This window comes from Stegostoma tigrinum, chromosome 14, assembly GCF_030684315.1.
Source record: "Stegostoma tigrinum isolate sSteTig4 chromosome 14, sSteTig4.hap1, whole genome shotgun sequence".
Lineage (NCBI taxonomy): Eukaryota > Metazoa > Chordata > Chondrichthyes > Orectolobiformes > Stegostomatidae > Stegostoma > Stegostoma tigrinum.
In genome coordinates this window covers 17176575-17195425 of record NC_081367.1, presented here as the reverse complement: position 1 = coordinate 17195425, position 18851 = coordinate 17176575, and positions in this window count along the sequence as shown.

The following is an 18851-nucleotide window of genomic DNA, read 5'->3' as shown; positions in this document are numbered from 1 at the left end:
TGCTTAAAAATATTGTTTAACAGGAAGAGGCAGTGGCGTAATGGTATTCTGGAGCCTAATTCTCAGGTGCTATGACTTCAAATCCCAAAATGGTAGTTGGTGGAATTTAAATCATTATTGTTATAGGAGATAACATAAGTATTGCTCCACCTGGTAAAGATACTGTACCATAGGCAAAACATAGATCATGATTCACTAAAGCCCTTTAGGGACATCTGAGTCCAGACCTTAAATGCAGATGGACCAACTGGTACTAACAAAGGTATTGCTAATGATCATGGCATACTCAGCCCTGTTGATCCTACGAAGTCCTCCTTCCAAAGCTCACAACCACTAATACAGGTAACAGCAAATCACTGATGGCTTGCCCCAACATTGGTAGCAGTGCCACAAAGACTATTCGAGTAACCAGCCTAACACAGCCATAGAATTTGCACAGTATGGAAGTAGACCCTTCAGCCCATCATGAATACACTCAGCATCAAACATCAATCTATTTTAATCCCATTACCCAGCACTTGGCCCATAGCCATGTATGTAATAGCATTTCAATTGTTCACCAAAATAGTTCTTAAATGCCTGAAGGGTTGTTACCTCTATCACCCTTTCAGGCAGTAATTGTCAGATTGCCCACAACCCTCCGAGTGAACATCTTTTTTCCTCTCAAATCCCTGGCTCCTTACTTTAAAAATATGCTCCTTGTTATTGACCCCTCTTTTCCCTTATCTACCCTATCTATGCTCCTTGGAACTCCCCGTGCCCCCCAACCCCCCACCCTCCAAGGTCAGGTCTTTCCTCGCCCTTTCCTGCTCGAAGGAAGATGACCTCTGCCTATCTAGTCTCTCATTATAGCTGAATTGCACTAGATACAACATCCTGGTGAATCTCCTCTGCACCCTCCCTCATTACTCTCTCTGCACCCAATCACATTCTTCCTGTAATGGGGAGACCAGAACGGCACACAGTACTCCACCTGTGGCCTAAAAATTTATAGTTCGAGTTAATGGTAATTGTCTTTTCCCGAGGATGGGGGATTTCAAGAACAGGGGATACATTTTTAAGGTGAGAGGAGAGAGATTTTAAAAAAGACTTAAGGGGCAATTTTTTTACACTCGTGTGTGCAATGAACTTTCTGAAGAAATGATGGATGTGGTGCAATTACAACATATAAAAGACATTTGGATAAGTATGTGAATAGGAAATGTTTGGAGGGACATGGACCAGGAGCAAGCAGATGGTACTAGTTTAGTTTGGGATTATGTTCAGCATAGACTAGTTGGACCAAAGGATCCATTTTCATGCCACATGACTATGACTATGAGGCTATATACAACACCATCGCAACCTCTTTGCTCTTCATTCAATGCCTAAAGGCAAATATCTCATATGCTTTCTTAATCATTTTATCTATCAATCCTGCTGCTTTCACAGATCTATAGGCATGCACATGAAGGCCTCTTTGATCCTCTGTACTTCCTAGGGTCTTACTATTCAACATGTATATCATTGTCTTGTTAGTCATCCAAAAATGTGTCACCTCACACTTATCAGGATTAAATTCCATTTGCACTGTTTCAGCCCATTTGACCCAGGTGCTTATACCACCCTACTCTCAAAATCACTGGCTCATCACAGATACTACCATCACCGCCCCTAGGTAATGCCCTGTTTTATCAACAGAACAAATGCATCAGAGGTAGTGGCATAATGTATAAAATAGGTAGCTCTGAACATTGACTCTTAACTCTACGAAGGCTCGTGACATCAAGCCAAAAAAGGATAAGGTGTCCTCCTACTGATTATCGCCAAATCACCCCTCAGGTGATGAATCAATGTACTTCCACATTGAACACCAACTGGAAACAATACTGAAAGTGGCAAGGGAACATAATATGCTCTATGCTGAGTATGTCAATGTCTATTACCAAGAAATGTTCATTAGCACTACTTTTTTGGAACAGATTTAGCAGCTGAAAACTGGGTATCCATGATAGACTGTGGGCGAGCAGCAGCAGAATTATAATCAATATATTTATTTCCTGAATATTAATAATGCATCAATAATACTCTTCATTCCTTGACACAGGTAAATATGTATAATTGAAATTCATGTGTTACAGTTTCTTTTTTCTACTTCACTTGTAAATGTAACGTATAAGTTAAAAGAATTTGTCTTGGGTTTATTTCTAGTTTATTTATCTCATTATTATACCATTAAGCTTGTTTAAAATGAAAATGAAGAAGATAAAAGAAGCAACAGATTGAAGGGCACACAAGACAATTACCAAAAGTTGACAGTTATTTCACTGTATTAAAGGAGGCCCCTCATTATCAAAACAGTGAACTGAGCCCATCACCCACAAGCATCTATCTCTCCTACTCAGATACACATGTGGATGTAATTACCACGCCTGAGAATGTTATTGAGTTCAAAATCCCAGCTGAAGAAAATAAATATGCAAAGCTCAATGTTCCCTGGGGTGTCTTGACTGAAGGTGATATTTTATTCTGGATCCAGAAATGTGTCTCAGAGTGTGAGTGATCTATTTGTGAAATTGAAGTGGACTTTCAAAGATCAAATTAAACTTTGCTGGAAAAGTCTACTTCATCCAATGGAAATTAATCATGGAAGATGCAATCAGGAATGGCTAGCAGACTCTCCAACAAACAGTTGTGTACATTATTTTGTTTGCAAATCTAATCATCATTAATGTCTAAACATTATTAACAACACCGTATTTATGGGTTTACTTGTTGGCAAAATTCTGAAGGAGTTCAAAATCATAACAATGCTGAAGATTGTAGAAAAGCTATGTTTGCATATTTGACAAGGCAATGTGGGTTGACTGAGTTTCACACCTGCAGGAAAAGATGGAAAAAGGAGAAAGTATCCTGGAAGCATGTACTTTAGCGTGCTATTGTGGTTGTATGCGCATTAATAGCAGAAATATTGCATACATTTTGTCATTTTTAATTGATTTAAATGCCTTGATAAAAAGACGGGTATGTGAAGGTGCAGAGCTCCTGCTGAATGGTTACAAGGTTTTCAAACTTGTATCAAGGAAAATTATTCATACATAGGACATTTAAGCCACAAGAACCTGTATTACGTTATTATCCAACGGAAGACTCAGTTGGCTTTCCCTATTGTAGAAGCATAATTGTGATTATTTTTGAGTGTAATGGTAAATTGCTGAGGAGAAAGGCCATTTTCGCAGCTGAAAAATCTTCAAAAAATGAATTACTCATAACAATGCTGCAAGACAAGCTGTCAACACTTGGCATTTTTTTTCATTTGTTCACAGGACATGGGCAATTAAGAGTCAATCTTATTACTATGGGCCTAGAGTCACATGTACATCAGACTAGGTAAGGACAACAGGTCCTTTGCTAATGTGAACCAGCTGGGTTATTACATCAATCAACAAATGCTGCCATTAGATGAACCATTTTTTAAAATTCCAGGTTTCTAAAAAAAGTGAATTTAAATTTAATTATTGATTTTTTGGGAGGGATTTGAACCTACACCCCAGGATAAATACTAGGTTTCTAGATTACCAGTCCAGTGACATCATAATTACCACCCGGTAAATAGTTTTAATGGAACTTTTTCAGTCAATATATTAATACAGGGCCAATTGTTTTACATTGTGGCAGTTATTCAGTGCTGTCTCTTTTTGCAGAAGGATAGAGAATTCCAGTGCTGTTATCCTCATATTTGGACAAATCTTGAGTTGAACTTCAGAGGCACATATACATGAAATCTGTCAACAAGTACTTGCAAAAAGAGGTGGACAGCATAAATAACCCCCAGGTCAATATTGCGCAAATAGAATACAATTTCCACTCAATATGAAAATTGTCATTTCTATGGACCTGGATTTATTCCAATCTAGTCCTGTTTACATGTTGGTGATAACAGTGAATTCTTTCGAGATTACTGTTTATGGATGTTAAATAATCTTTAATGATCTTAGGCCTTATTTACACAATGTTTTACAACCACATTAAAGTACATCATAAAATTCTTAATTCTGGGTGAAAACAAAACTTGAGTGATGGTTTAATACTTCTTTCATAAACTGATTTGAATCACAGACTCTTGTCTTGCTTATATTGGCATAAAATGGATTCATCTTGAACTTTGTCCTACATGTGATACTGTAAACTACTGTTCTGCATTCAGAGAAACTAAGAAAAATCAGAGTTGCTGAGGGAAGAGTTAGTACAACTAATTAGCACGACCTGCAAAATATCGCCAGCACTAAATACTAACAAAATTCAGTCCTAATCTGACAAAAACTCTGCCTCTTAAAAATAAACCTTAATCAAAGTTTCCAGATGGTATGTACTTGCCAATTGTGCAGCGACATTTAAACAAAATTGGGTGGTATGGTGAAACATTAAAAGAATGGTCAGAAATGGAAGGGTTGGAGTCATCGGGTGTCTGGGCCCCAATTTTGTGAATGGTGGACAGTGAGCTGCATGGGATCACGACTCATGTTTCTGCAATGAGCAATGAAGAGGCACATAAGTTTGTTAAGGAGGCAAACAGACCCAATTTTAATGACTTTTCCACACTTACTAAAAATTCTGATTAAAAAAACTTTTATAGGCCAACCACAGATGGCAGCTGCTGCTAACACTATACTAAAACCATGTAGTTAAGTGTCTTGTTTTCTATCCCAGAAGTTAGACAGTCATTGTTTTGTTTTCATGGGGCCTCCATGAAAAGACCGATGTTAATTTTGCCTCCAGCAGTGTATATCACCCGAATAATTTTGTGATCTATTGTAAGATAAGAAACAGGATAACATGGTATTGAAGATGTCAAGACACATTTATTACAGCTCGATATTATGTTAAGACATGACATTCACAACCACATCATTGTCTGGGCTAACATTAAACTGTTAGATTACAGTTGAGGAGTGTGCTCTTGGAAGTATTTTACACTTCAAGTGATCCCAAGTAAGTTGTTGGCTGAGACCTTTATACCCTCAGGGTTGCAAACTATGATAACGTGATGATATGAGCTTTTCACTTCAATGTATACTGATATACCGTCCATGACACATAACACAATATAGAGCATGCTCTTAGCAGGGGCCTCAGTAGACAGGGACCTGGTGAGGATTGCTGGGGTTAGAGAGGAGGAGGTGACTGTTGCTGCTTCCTAAGTATTGTAGGGATCTAGGCTGGAGTGAGGGGCTTGCCTATGGATTCTGGCAGGCCTTCCCTTCCCACAAGGAGTTCAGGGGTGATTGATGAGGCAAAGACTATTTAAAGGAAGGCTTGGGTGCTGGCAGCCTTTTGAATATGGCATCAACGCTTCCTTCTATGTTAGGTAATCCTGTATTCATTGCCTCAAAGCTTGCCTTGAATCCCTGAGTACACAGCCACACCAAAGCGGTCAAAGAAAGTGCAACGTTTCACTTTAGCGTCAGGAGCAATTTTGAAAACATTACAATTGATCCCAATCATTTATGTAGGTTGTGAAGAGTTATGAACCCAGTTAGAAGTCACATGATACCAGGTTATAGTCCAACCAGTTTATCAGAAATCACAAGCTTTCAAAGTCACTCTTTACCTGATGAAGGAGCAGTGCTCCTAAATCTTGTGATTTCAATTAAACATATTACACTGTAACCTAATGTCATGTCACTTCTGACTTTGTCCACCCCAGTACAACACTGGCACCTCCACATCAAAGTTATGAACTTTGTACTGAATTTTGCAGTACCCTACCTAGTAACAGTCTGCAATCCTGAGGATAATCCATTTACTTCCAGTCTGCTTTTTATCTGTTCATCATTTCTCAGTCCATTCTAATAAACTCCCCCCAATCCCATGCACTTTGCTTTTATTTACTAACCTCTGTTTGTGACTATGTCAAAAGCCTTCTGAAAATCCAAATGCACCACATCTACTGGCTTTTCCTTGTTTATCCTCAAAGCACCAAAAAGTTTGTCAAATAAGATTTTCCTTTCAGAACTAATCTGATGAAGTAAATTGGTTTTACCAGCTTTCAGGGTCCAGTGAGTGGTTTTAAACTAATTTATTTCCAAATCTCAAAACAAAAACATAACTCTGGTCTGAACTTCTTCGAAAGCAGTATTGACACCACATCTCCAGTTCTCCAGCTAAGTAAAACCACCTGCTACCCCTACTATTCAGACTTCACTTGCATTTATCCAACTTTAGTTTCTAAAACTAAAAAAAATTCCAAAACTACAAGGTATGTACTAAAGCACATGAACTAGATATTCACAATTAAGAGCAAAATAATGCTGAAGTTACAAATTATATCCTGTGAGACTGTGACTAACAAGGTAAACCATCTGTCCTTATCCACCTTAACCTGTTGGCAGCCTCTGATGGAGTTGATCATGACACTGTGATGAAGACTCACTGGATTCAAAACCTTAACTCTGCTTTCTCCCCATAGACGCTGCCAGACATGCTGAGTTTCACCAGCAATTTCTATTTTTAGTTATGACCATGACACTCCACCACACAGATCTCCATACTCACCCAGTTGAGTGGGACTGAGATTTCCTTGGTTTCTTTCTTACTTATCAAGTCATTGCTAGAATCACCCTCAGATTCACCCTAATTTTGGATCCCACATTGTTAACTCTAGAGTTCCTCAAAGATCTATAATTTGTCTCCTCCTTTTTCTCATCTGCACTGGTGATACAATATGAACATTTGGCATCAGTTTCCAACTGTACATTGAAGATACTCAGTTCTACCTCATCATCACCTCCCTCCAATGAACACCAGATGAGCAGAAATTTCCTCCCTCCTAAATATTAGGACAGAAGCCATTGATTTTGAGTCCTACTCCAAGCTCCGTTCCTTAGCTACCAATTCTATCCCTGTCCCTGGGTCTGAGATTAAGCTAGTCTTTCTGCAACCTTGGTGTCACATTCAAACCCAAGGGGAGTGTCTGACTTTATTTTTGTGCCATCACTGAGATCTCCTATTTCCACCTTTGTAACATTTCGCTCTTGTTTCAACTTATCTGTTCCGTAAGTAGTCATTCTTAACTTTGTTGACCTGACATGATTATCCCAAGACACTCCAAATCGTCCTGCCCAACTGTAAATTGCTCATCCGTTTTCCTCTGCGTTTGCTGATATGCCTAAGCGTCCTGTCAAGCACCAACCTGATCGTAAAATTCTCGCCCTTGATTTGAAATCTTTCCAAGGCCTCACCCTTTCCTATCTCTGTGGGCTTCTCCAGCTTTATAACCCTCCTGGACCACTGTGCTCTACCAAGTACAATCTTTGGTATGTTCCAGATTATAATCACTTCACTGTTGGTTGTTGTGACTTCAGTTTCCTTCTCCAAGACTCACAAGCTCTGATATCCCTCCCTGTTGCCTCACACTCTTTTCCCTTCTTAAGATGCATTTAGAACTGACATCTTTAACCATGATTTGCTCATTTGGCCTACTATCTCCTTGTGTGCATCGATGTTAAATTTATGCTCTAATGTACCTGTAAGTAGCTCATAATATTTTATCACATTAAAGAAAAATAAGAAAATCCACAACAGCAGATTGAAATAAATACATCTGTTGCCTAAAGTTTCAGCATTCCAAAACCATACAATGGTCTGATTCAAATTCCCTTTGGATTCAGATACCATGCCACAACGTTAGGAGTTAGGTGATACCAAACACGACCTTGAAAATTATTGACCGAGAAATGTGGTTAAAGCTGACCCAAATAAACTGAACTAAAGAGGAGTAATTTTGATAATTATTTTTGAGAAGGGAAACATCTCTTCCATGACAAACGTTAAGGCAATTACATTACTGAAAAAATGAAACCCAAGAACACAGTGACATTGCTCAATCAGACAGAAGATCCAAGGTTTGATCAGACTGATCTTGGCTGAGGCACCAACTTAAGACTCTTGGTCAATGTGTCAGTATGCTTTTAAAGGAAATGCTCATGATATAAATCACTGAATCAAAGCATGTGACCTGATGTTTAATATGCCATCTTACCCTGGGATCATGAAACACAACACATGATTGGAAGCATGTGCTTTGTTTAATCTAAATACTTAATATTTGTCAATATACTTATGTGCTGGTGAATGTGATGTTTCTATATTATCAGGGGCCAATCCTGTGGTGGGGAAGTCAGTTGTGGGGATTGAAGACAGAATGCTGGAATTATATAATCCCTACATTGTGGAAATAGGCCCTTCGGCCTAACGATTCCACACTGACCATCAGAGCTTCCCACCCAGCCCGCTCTCCCTGTAACCCACCTAATCTATACATTCCTGAACACTGCGGGTAATTTAGCATGGCCAATCCACCTAGCCTGCACATCTTTGGACTGTGGGAGGAAACTGGAACACTCAGAGGAAACCCACGCAGACACAGGGAGAATGTGCAAACTCCACACAGACAGTCGCCCGAGAGTGGAATAACCCTGGTGCTGTGGATAGTAGTGCTAACCACTGAGGGCAGTGATTGTGATGGCGGGGTGTGGGGGTGGAGGGGACAATGACATGTAAGGTTGGAAGATGGATTATGGTGGGACGAACGGTCATCAAAAAGTCATCACCTCCCTAGCTGTGGCTGGGAGACGGTATATCACAGTGACCAGTATATCTAAGCCGAAGGCCCAGACCTGGGAGTAATTGTGAGAGATGAAGACTTAAATGAAAGGCTTGGGCGGGGAGCGTAAAAGCTCAGAACTGATGGGATTAACAGGAAATATAAGGAAGAAAAGAACATGAAGATTTGAGGAGCTCTGAGCTGCACAGGCAGTGCCTGCAACAAATTCTGCAAAGCACTACATTTGTTGCCTTCCATCCTCATCTGAATCAATGGCTACTACCACACTTGGAGTGGACAGAGTCAGTGTTTTTTTCTGTCACTTTAAGTGTGAGCAATGTGAGGCCCTTCAAGGGGAAATTGCATCACTGAGGGTCTTGCACAGGCTAGACTAAAGATATCTGTGACCACAGAATTCTGCACATGAAATGCATGCTGTAACCATTTATGATGAACACAAATCTTTGCCACCAGCAATCGTGACCACATCACTAAAAATTGTTTATTGTCATCTTTGTGAAGCAGAAGGTATGTGGGATGACCTTAAATGTGTCAACAGCAGGTCACAGTTCACAAAGATAACAATTTCTTATTGACTGCTCAAGGACATAGAACAGCTTTTCTCTCACCTTGATCTGTTAGTATTTGACAACATGCTGTTATATGCAATGTTATCTCTTTAGGGTGATGTGGAGTGTAGGGGCTAGGGACGCAAGGATTCAGCAGCCTTACTGCACTTACAATCTTCAACTGTACTTGCACAATATGGCATGTATTGGAATAAGGTCCACTATATCAAATATCCATGTAGAGGCATTTCATGACCCTCATTGTCGGGGTCCTCCAAGTCTTAGAACATAGAACATAGAACAGTACAGCACAGCATAGTACAGGCCCTTTGGCCTATAATGTTGTGTCAAACTTTTAGCCTAAACCTAAGGTCTATCTAACCTCCACCGCTACCTTATACTATCCTCCATATGCCTATCTAATAGCTGCTTAAATGTCCCTAATGAGGCCGACTCCACTACCCTCTCTGGCAATGCATTCCACTCTCTGAGTAAAGAACCTACTTCTGACATCTCCCTGACTCCTTTCACTTTAAAACTATGTCCCCTCATAAAAGCTACCTCCACACTAGAATAAGTCTCAGGCTGTCTACTCTATCTATACCTCTGTACACCTCTATCAAGTCACCTCTCATCCTTCGTCATTCTAAAGAGAAAAGCCCTAGCTCTCTCAACCTTTCCTCGTAAGACTTTTGCTCCATTGGCAACATCCTTGTAAATCTCCTCTGCACCTTTTCTAATGCTTCCACATCTTTCCTGTAATGAGGTGACCAGAACTGGACACAATACTCCAGATGTGGCTGAACCAGACTTTTGTATAGTTGGAGCATAACTTCACAGCCCTTGGACTCAATCCCTCCATTAATGAAAGCTAACACACCATACACCTTCTTAAACAACTCTATTCACCTGGGTGGCAGCTTTCAGGGAACTGTGAACATGAACTCCAAGATCCCCCTGCTCCTCCACACTGCCAAGAATCTTTCCGTTAACCCTGTATTCTGCTTTCAAGTTTGTCCTTCCAAAATGAATCACGTCACACTTTTAAGGGTTAAACTCCATCTGCCACTTCTCAGCCCAGCTCTGCATTCTATCAATGTCCCTTTGTAACCTAGAACAGCCCTCTGCACTGTCCACAACGTGACCCACCTTTGTGTGGTCCGCGGACTTGCTTATCCACCCTTCCACTCATTCATCAAAATCATTTACAAAAATCACAAATAGAAGAGGACCCAGAACTGATCCTTGTAGTACATCACTCATAACTGAGCACCTCGATGAATATTTTCCATCCACTACCACCCTTTGTCTTCTAAGGGTCAGCCAATTCTGAATCCAGTCTGCCACATTTCTCCCTATCCCATGTCTCCTTGCCTTTTGCATGAGCCTACCATCAGGAACCTTATCAAACACCTTACTTAAATCCATGTATACCACATCCACTGCTCCACCTTCATCCACATGTTTGGTCACCTCTTCAAAGAATTCAATAAGGTTTGTGAGGCATGATCTACCCCTCACAAATCCATGCTAACATGAATCAAACTGCGCCTTTCCAAGTGATCATAAATCCTGTCTCTCAGAGCACTTTCCAATAACTTGCCTGCCACTAATGTAAGACTAACTGGCCTATAATTTCTGCGGTTATCCCTGTTCCCTTTTTTTGAACAAGGGAATGATGTTTGCCTCTTTCCAATCTTCCAGCACTATACACGGGGACAGTGAGGATGAAAAGATCATCGCCAAAGGACCTGCAATCTCATCCTTTGCTTCCTGTAGAATCCTTAGATCAGACCCTGGCGACTTATCTATCTTCAACTTCCTCAGAATTGCTAGCACATATTCCTTACTAACATCCACCTCCTCCAGCCTACCTGCCTGTTTCACAACGTCCTCCTCTATAACTAGGTCCCTCTCAGTTGTGAACGCTGAAGAAAAATATCCATTAAGGACCTCTCCTATCTCTTTAGGCTCTGTGCACAAATTCCCTTTACAATTCTGATTGGCCCTATCCTGTCTCTGGTCATTCTCTTGTTTTGCACATACTTGGGAGTTCTCCTCGATCCTATTTGCCAAGGTTTTCTCATGCCCCCTTATAGCTCACCTAAGCCCTTTCTTCAGCTCCTTCCTGGCTAACTTGTATCCCTCTAGTGCCTTTTCCATTTCTCTTTTCCTAAACCTTACATTAGCCTCCTTTTTCTGCTAGGCTACTCGTTTGACCTCTCTCAAGAACCATGACTCCCTCACTTGACTGCATCTTCTCTGCCTGCTAGGGACAAACATATCAATCATATGCAGTATGCACTCCTTAAACAATCTCCATATTTCTTCCCTGACAGCACCTGTTCCCAATTTATGTTACCCATTTCTTGCCATACTGAGTTGTAATTATCCTTCCCCCAATTATAAACTTTACCCTGCCGTATGTACCTATCCTTGTCCATGACTGTCGTGAAATAAACAGAGTTGTGATCGCTACCGCCAAAATGCTCTCCTACCAACAGGTCTAACGCTTGGCCCGGTTCATTGCCAAGCACCAAATCCAAAGTGGCCCCTCCTCATGTTGGTCTGTGTATATACTGTGTCAGGAATCCTTCCTGAATGCACTGGACAAAATCTGCTCCATCTAAACTGTTACTACTAAAATGTTTCCAATCAATATTTGGAAAGTTGAAGTTACCTATGACTACAACTCTGTGACTTCTGCACCTTTCCAGTATCTGCCTCCCAAGCCGCTCCTCTACTTCTGCACCTATTAGGGGGTCTGTAAAAAAAACCCCAACAAAGTGACTGCTTCTTTCTTGTTCTTGACCTCAACCCAAACTGACTCTGTAGACGTATCATTCTCGAACTGCCTTTCAGCAGTTACTATACTCACCTTAACTAGCAATGCCACTTCCCCACTTCTATTTCCACCCTCCCTATTTCTTTTAAAGCATCTAAATCCCAGAAATTTCAACAACCATTCCTCTCCCTGAGTTATCCAGCTTATTCTATGCTTCAGTGTTATTTGTGAGCAAATGCAGACTGCTTATGTTACTATGAACTTGTTCTGTTTCTGATATTGCAGATTCAGGGTTATTGGAACTGTGACTTGTAGCTCCAGCGACAGCAGGAGTTATCATTGCTGTGGCTGTGGTTTAGTGATGGCACAGAGAAATGGAAGAGGAACAGATGCACCAGCAGCAACCTCCAGCAGCTGACAATGATCCTCCACAAGAAAAAGCCACATCTGATGCTCCCCTCAGGAGGTGGAGGAGATATAGGAAGGCTGAAGTCTCTCAATCCCAAGCTACAAATGTATCAAGGCTGTTATTGATGTTACTCACAAGATCACAGCATTTTGATCAGGTCAGTGTTGCAGCCTGGCAATAGGCTTTGCCAATATCGCTGAACAACCCAGGTACAGGCTGCTATAGAATGTACAGAAATTCTGTTGAGATTGCCATATTATGACACAGCAGACTTCATCAATTAAAAAGGCTTCCATTCCATAAATGTGCAAATTATCTGTGACCATCAGTACTACATCTTAGAGGGCTAAACCAAATACCCTGGAAACTGCCATGATGCCTATATGCTTTATAACTCCCTAAATCCTGTTTCATTTCAAGGTCCAGGAGCCTTACAAAGATGGTTGTGAGGGGACAACAGGTATCCTTTGTAACCATGGCTGATGACTCTCATACCTAATCCCCAACTAATGCCAAGCAGATACAATGCCACTCATTCTTCCACTGGGGTTGGTGTGCAGCAGATGATAGTCTTCCCAAAGATGAGATTCCAATACTTTGAGCAATCTTAGGGCCTTTGCAGTACACTCCAGGTAGTGTGCAACAGCAAGCAGTACCTATTTATTCCAAGAAGAAATGTAGCTATTTTTGTTGTTTTCTTTCCCCCTCACTTTTCCTGTTATGCAATAGAAGTTAATATTTACAGCTGAAGGCTTTCAACACAATGCCCCAACATTGATCAATGACAAGCTGTTAAGTTACATAGGGCATTGGACAAAGAGTAGCACTCTCTTAGATTGGGTTCTAACTGTGGGTATCACAGCTACAGAAGCTTCCATTGTCGAGGAAGATCTGCCTACTGAGTCAGTATGGGTGGAAATTAGGAACAGCAAGGGAGTAGTCACCTCGTTAGGGGTTTACTACAGGCCCCCCAATAGCAGCAGGGAGATTGAAGAAAGCATAGGGCGACAGATTTTGGAAAAGTGTGGACGTAATAGGGTTGTTGTAATGGGTGACTCTAACTTTCCTAATATTGATTGGAACCTCCTTCGAGCAGAAGATTTGAATGGAGTTGTTTTTGTAAGGTGTGTTCAGGAGGGTTTCCTAACTCAGTACGTTGACAGGCCGACGAGGGGAGAGGCCATTCTAGACTTGGTGCTTGGAAACGAGCCGGGGCAGGTATCAGATCTTGTGGTGGAGCACCATTTTGGTGATAGTGACCATAACTGCCTCACATTCTACATAGCTATGGAGAAGGAGAGGATTAGGCAAAATGGGAGGATATTTAATTGGGGAAGAGGAAACTATGACGCGATTAGACATGAGTTAGGAAGCATGGACTGGGAGCAATTGTTCCATGGTAAGGGCACTATAGACATGTGGAGACTGTTTAAGGAACAGTTGTTGCGAGTGATGAGTAAATATGTCCCTCTGAGACAGGCAAGAAGGGGTAAGATAAAGGAACCTTGGATGACGAGAACGGTGGAGCTTCTTGTGAAAAGGAAAAAGGTAGCTTACATAAGGTGGAGGAAGCTAGGGTCAAGTTCAGCTAGAGAGGATTACACGCAGGCAAGGAAGGAGCTCAAAAATGGTCTGAGGAGAGCCAGGAGGGGGCACGAGAAAGGCTTGGCAGAAGGAATCAGGGAAAACACAAAGGCATTTTACACTTACGTGAGGAATAAGAGAATGGTCAAAGAAAGAGTAGGGCTGATCAGGGATAGCATTGGGAACTTGTGTGTGGAGCCTGAGGACGTAGGGGAAGCCCTAAATGAGTTTTTTGCTTCTGTCTTTACGAAAGAAACCAACTTTGTAGTGAATGAAACCTTTGAAGAGCAGGTGTGCATGCTGGAATGGATAGAGATAGAGGAAGCTGATGTGCTGAAAATTTTGTCAAACATTAAGATTGACAAGTCGCCAGGCCCGGACCAGATTTGTCCTCATCTGCTTTGGGAAGCGAGAAATGAAATTGCTTCGCCACTTGCGAGGATCTTTGCATCCTTGCTCTCCACTGGAGTCGTACCTGAGGACTGGAGAGAAGCAAATGTAATTCCTCTCTTCAAGAAAGGAAATAGGGAAATCCCCGGCAATTACAGACCAGTAAGTCTCACGTCTGTCATCTGCAAGGTGTTAGAAAGGATTCTGAGGGATAGGATTTATGACCATCTGGAAGAGCATGGCTTGATCAAATGCAGTCAACATGGCTTTGTGAGGGGCAGGTCATGCCTCACAAACCTTATCGAGTTCTTTGAGGATGTGACTAGAAAAGTTGACGAGGGTTGAGCTGTGGATGTGGTGTATGTGGACTTCAGTAAGGCATCTGATAAGGCTCCCCATGGTAGGCTCATTCAGAAGGTCAGGAAGAATGGGATACAGGGGAACTTAGCTGTCTGGATACAGAATTGGCTGGCCAACAGAAGGCAGCGAGTGGTAGTAGAAGGAAAATATTCTGCCTGGAAGTCAGTGGTGAGTGGTGTTCCACAGGGCTCTGTCTTTGGGCCTCTACTGTTTGTAATTTTTATTAATGACTTGGATGAGGGGACTGAAGGATGGGTCAGCAAGTTTGCAGACGACACAAAGGTTGGAGGTGTCGTTGACAGTATAGAGGGCTGTTGTAGGCTGCAGCGGGACATTGACAGGATGCAGAGATGGGCTGAGAGGTGGCAGATGGAGTTCAACCTGGATAAATGAGAGGTGATGCATTTTGGAAGGTCGAATTTGAAAGCTGAGTACAGGATTAAGGATAGGATTATTGGCAGTGTGGAGGAACAGAGGGATCTTGGTGTGCAGATACATAGATCCCTTAAAATGGCCACCTAAGTGGACAGGGTTGTTAAGAAAGCATATGGCGTTTTGGCTTTCATTAGCAGGGGGATTGAGTTTAAGAGTCGTGAGATCTTGTTGCAGCTCTATAAAACTTTGGTTAGACCGCACTTGGAATACTGTGTCCAGTTCTGGTCGCCCTATTATAGGAAAGATGTGGATGCTTTGGAGAGGGTTCAGAGGAGGTTTACCAGGATGCTGCCTGGACTGGAGGGCTTATCTTATGAAGAGAGGTTGACTGAGCTCGGACTTTTTTCATTGGAGAAAAGGAGGAGGACAGGAGACTTAATTGAGGTATACAAGATAATGAGAGGCATAGATAGAGTTGATAGCCAGAGACTATTTCCCAGGGCAGAAATGGCTAACACGAGGGGTCATAGTTTTAAGCTGGTTGGAGGAAAGTATAGAGGGGATGTCAGAGGCGGGTTCTTTACACAGAGAGTTGTGAGAGCATGGAATGCGTTGCCAGCAGCAGTTGTGGGACCAAGGTCATTGGGGTCATTGAAGAGACTGCTGGACATGCATATGGTCACAGAAATTTGAGGGTGCATACATGAGGATCAATGGTCGGCACAACATTGTGGGCTGAAGGGCCTGTTCTGTGCTGTACTGTTCTATGTTCTAAGACTCAGTGCTAAGAATGGGTAACCTCCATAGCTTCATTCTTGCAGTTGCAATTACAGGCAGATGATGTCAAGAGGCAATACATTTATGAACATGAACTTCTCTTTCGAACAAAGTGTCAGCATGCCACCTCTGTGTCCTCTGATCCTGTTGTTTAATAGGGGTACTATGAATGGCCACTGGTGGCTGGCAATGTTTTGCCCGGTGCTTCAAATATGGCACCCATGGCGCAAATTCCCACAACTCTAAATACTTGCACTTTTGGTAAGCACACAATAGAGTGAATGTGATGCCATATGAAGTATACATAATGAAGTGAGCTTTGTGTGAGATAAGTCATTATAGTTTATGAAGGGGAAACCTGCACGGAACTCACTGAAATTAAGATTTTACTGACGTAAATCCATGTGTAACTATTTGGGATGAGTTTTTGTCTTTGGAAAATGGGGACATTGTGTTATGTCACATGGTCAGTATGCCTCTGAAACATACATGTGATATCAGGTATAAAGATGTCATACTGCATCACTAGGATCACTTGATATGCTCTGTGTAAACTCAGTTTAATACTGATCCAAGCTCTTACAATGTTTCAATATAATAGTTGGCTGTGATAAATATCTATTGGATTCTTTAATATCAATTTCCAAAATAAGGTTTTTAGTTATGGGAGATCACCTAAACATTGCTGCATCAAGAAAAATGCCCAGCTGCAGGCAAAAAATTACAAAATTTGATCTTGTCTAGAAGACCAGTGGGGTTAGTAATTACCCTCCGTGCTTCAGTGTCGGGACAGGAAATGAACCAAGATCCCTTATCACTAACTAATGTTGTCTGTGTGAAAGAAGATTTAGCTTAGATGTGATGTTTCCTGCAGCTGAATGCAAAACCTTGGGGAATGAAATGGGAAATTTGGGAAAAGTTGCTAAATTATAAAAGAAATTACAATCTCTTTAGAAGTCTTTATTTAATTTCAAAAGTCCAAAGCAAATTCAGCATATGTAAAGCCATGCTATAACACAAGCAACCAGCATATTTCACACTACATGATTATTTCCAGCAATCAATCAAGAAAGCACATCATAACAACAAACACAGATTTTACCTATTACATTTCTATAATAGTTTTTATCATTAACAGTTACAATACTTTTAAAAAATTGAGCAGTTTTTAAGTTGCTATACAGTAGCTCACATTTTCATAGATGTCCCCGAAGTGTTTGCATAGAGCTAGAATTACTGTGAAAAAAATGGCAGTCTTTCAACTCAAATCTTCAGTCATTCAGTACAGCTTGCGTCACAGCTGAATAATGAATGTTTTAATGATAAAAAAGACCTATTGCTATAAATAATCAACACTGGAAAAAGTGTTACTCAACTACGCTGGAGCTTTTCATATTTAATATATAAATTTGTCCAGTTTATCATCAAGAATAAATTGAACATTAATCTCAATCTCAAACTCTGAAGTTGCTTTCCTTTGCCTCTTTTTATAAAAAGAAAACCCTAACAAGGGAAGGTAGTGTATAAATTTACAGATATTCTAATGCTGAGGTTTCTATATTGGCAAACCACGCAGAATAGACAAAACAAATTTCACACTTTTAGGACGACAACTTTTTACATTACTAATGGAGATAACCAAGTACTTCTAGGCACATGTACACATTAATTATCTAAAACATCAAGGTTATAAATAAGGCACAGTTTCAAAAGTATTTAGTGTTAACAGGAAAGAAATGGCATTTGCAGAAATATTGTACCATATTTGTGCATTTTGGATTTTCACAGATCATACAACAGAAAAGAAGAATACAGATGTAGGTTTTTAAATTAGTTTGAACTATATCTCTCAAACTGCAGTGTGTTGAAAGCTGACCGTGGAACTATTTTCGTTTATAGACCCACCAAACAGGCCGATATTCTCTGCTTTGGTATTTCTCATTGACACTGCTGCTTTCTTCAGAAACACTCTTTACAGTTGGAACATCCCACTTAAAATAAGACAGTTGAGAGATACAGTCTGAACTGCAAATCAGTGGGAGCAGACAAGAAACTGAGCTGGGTGCAAAAGGGGGAAATTTCTGTTCAGTGCAAAGTGTTATTTTACTACTTTGTTTAAAAAAAAAATGTAATCAACACCAATCTCAGTTAATGCATTTCATATTGGCTACGTGGCTTTCCTCCTATTTAAAATCCCAAGTGGTTCAAATATCCTGGTTGTGGTCTGAAAGTTATGGTCTGTTTCCTGAAAGTATAAAATAAATTGTCAAAAGATATAAACAAAGTTTCTCTTCCTCTTGTAATTTTAATTGCACATCAGAAAGAAAATAAGGATCTGCAATAAAATCTTCCCTCACAAGTAAAGGAGCTCTCAGATGGAATCTTACCCTGTCTAACATCAGTATGGCTTCAAATGAACACAGACTCAGGCCCACATCACCACCAGTGCTAGTATAATCAAAACTCCCAAAAGGGTTTACTTTAAAAACTATAATCCATGTGAAAACCCAAGAAAGCTGTTGGTTCAAGGTACTACATAATTGATAATCAATAGGAAAAAAAAATTGTTAGGAGTTATAAATTTATATGTCCCATTTTACACAGCTACTTCTGAGCTCTTTGAAATGGAGAGGGTAGGAATTACATCCCAGGACAGTGGGTTCCAGAGGCACAATTTATCACTGTGCTGAGTTCAAGAGACAAAACTTTATGAGAAACAGTTTTGCTTAATGAGTGTGCAACTGTGGACAGGGCAAAAAGGGCCTTTTCAAATACATTTGCAATTTCTTGTACAAGATCTCAGTCCAAAGTGAAATATTTGTTCCACATCCATACAGGACATTAGCCCAAAGAACAATCAAACTTTCAGTGCGCTGGTGCAGGCTCATACGCTTCATGAACTGGTGGCCATTTCACCTGACTAGGGATGAGGAAGGGATGGTGGCTCAGTGGTTAGCACTGCTGCCTCACAGCGCCAGGGTGCTGGGTTTGATCCCACCCTCAGGCAACTGTCTGTGC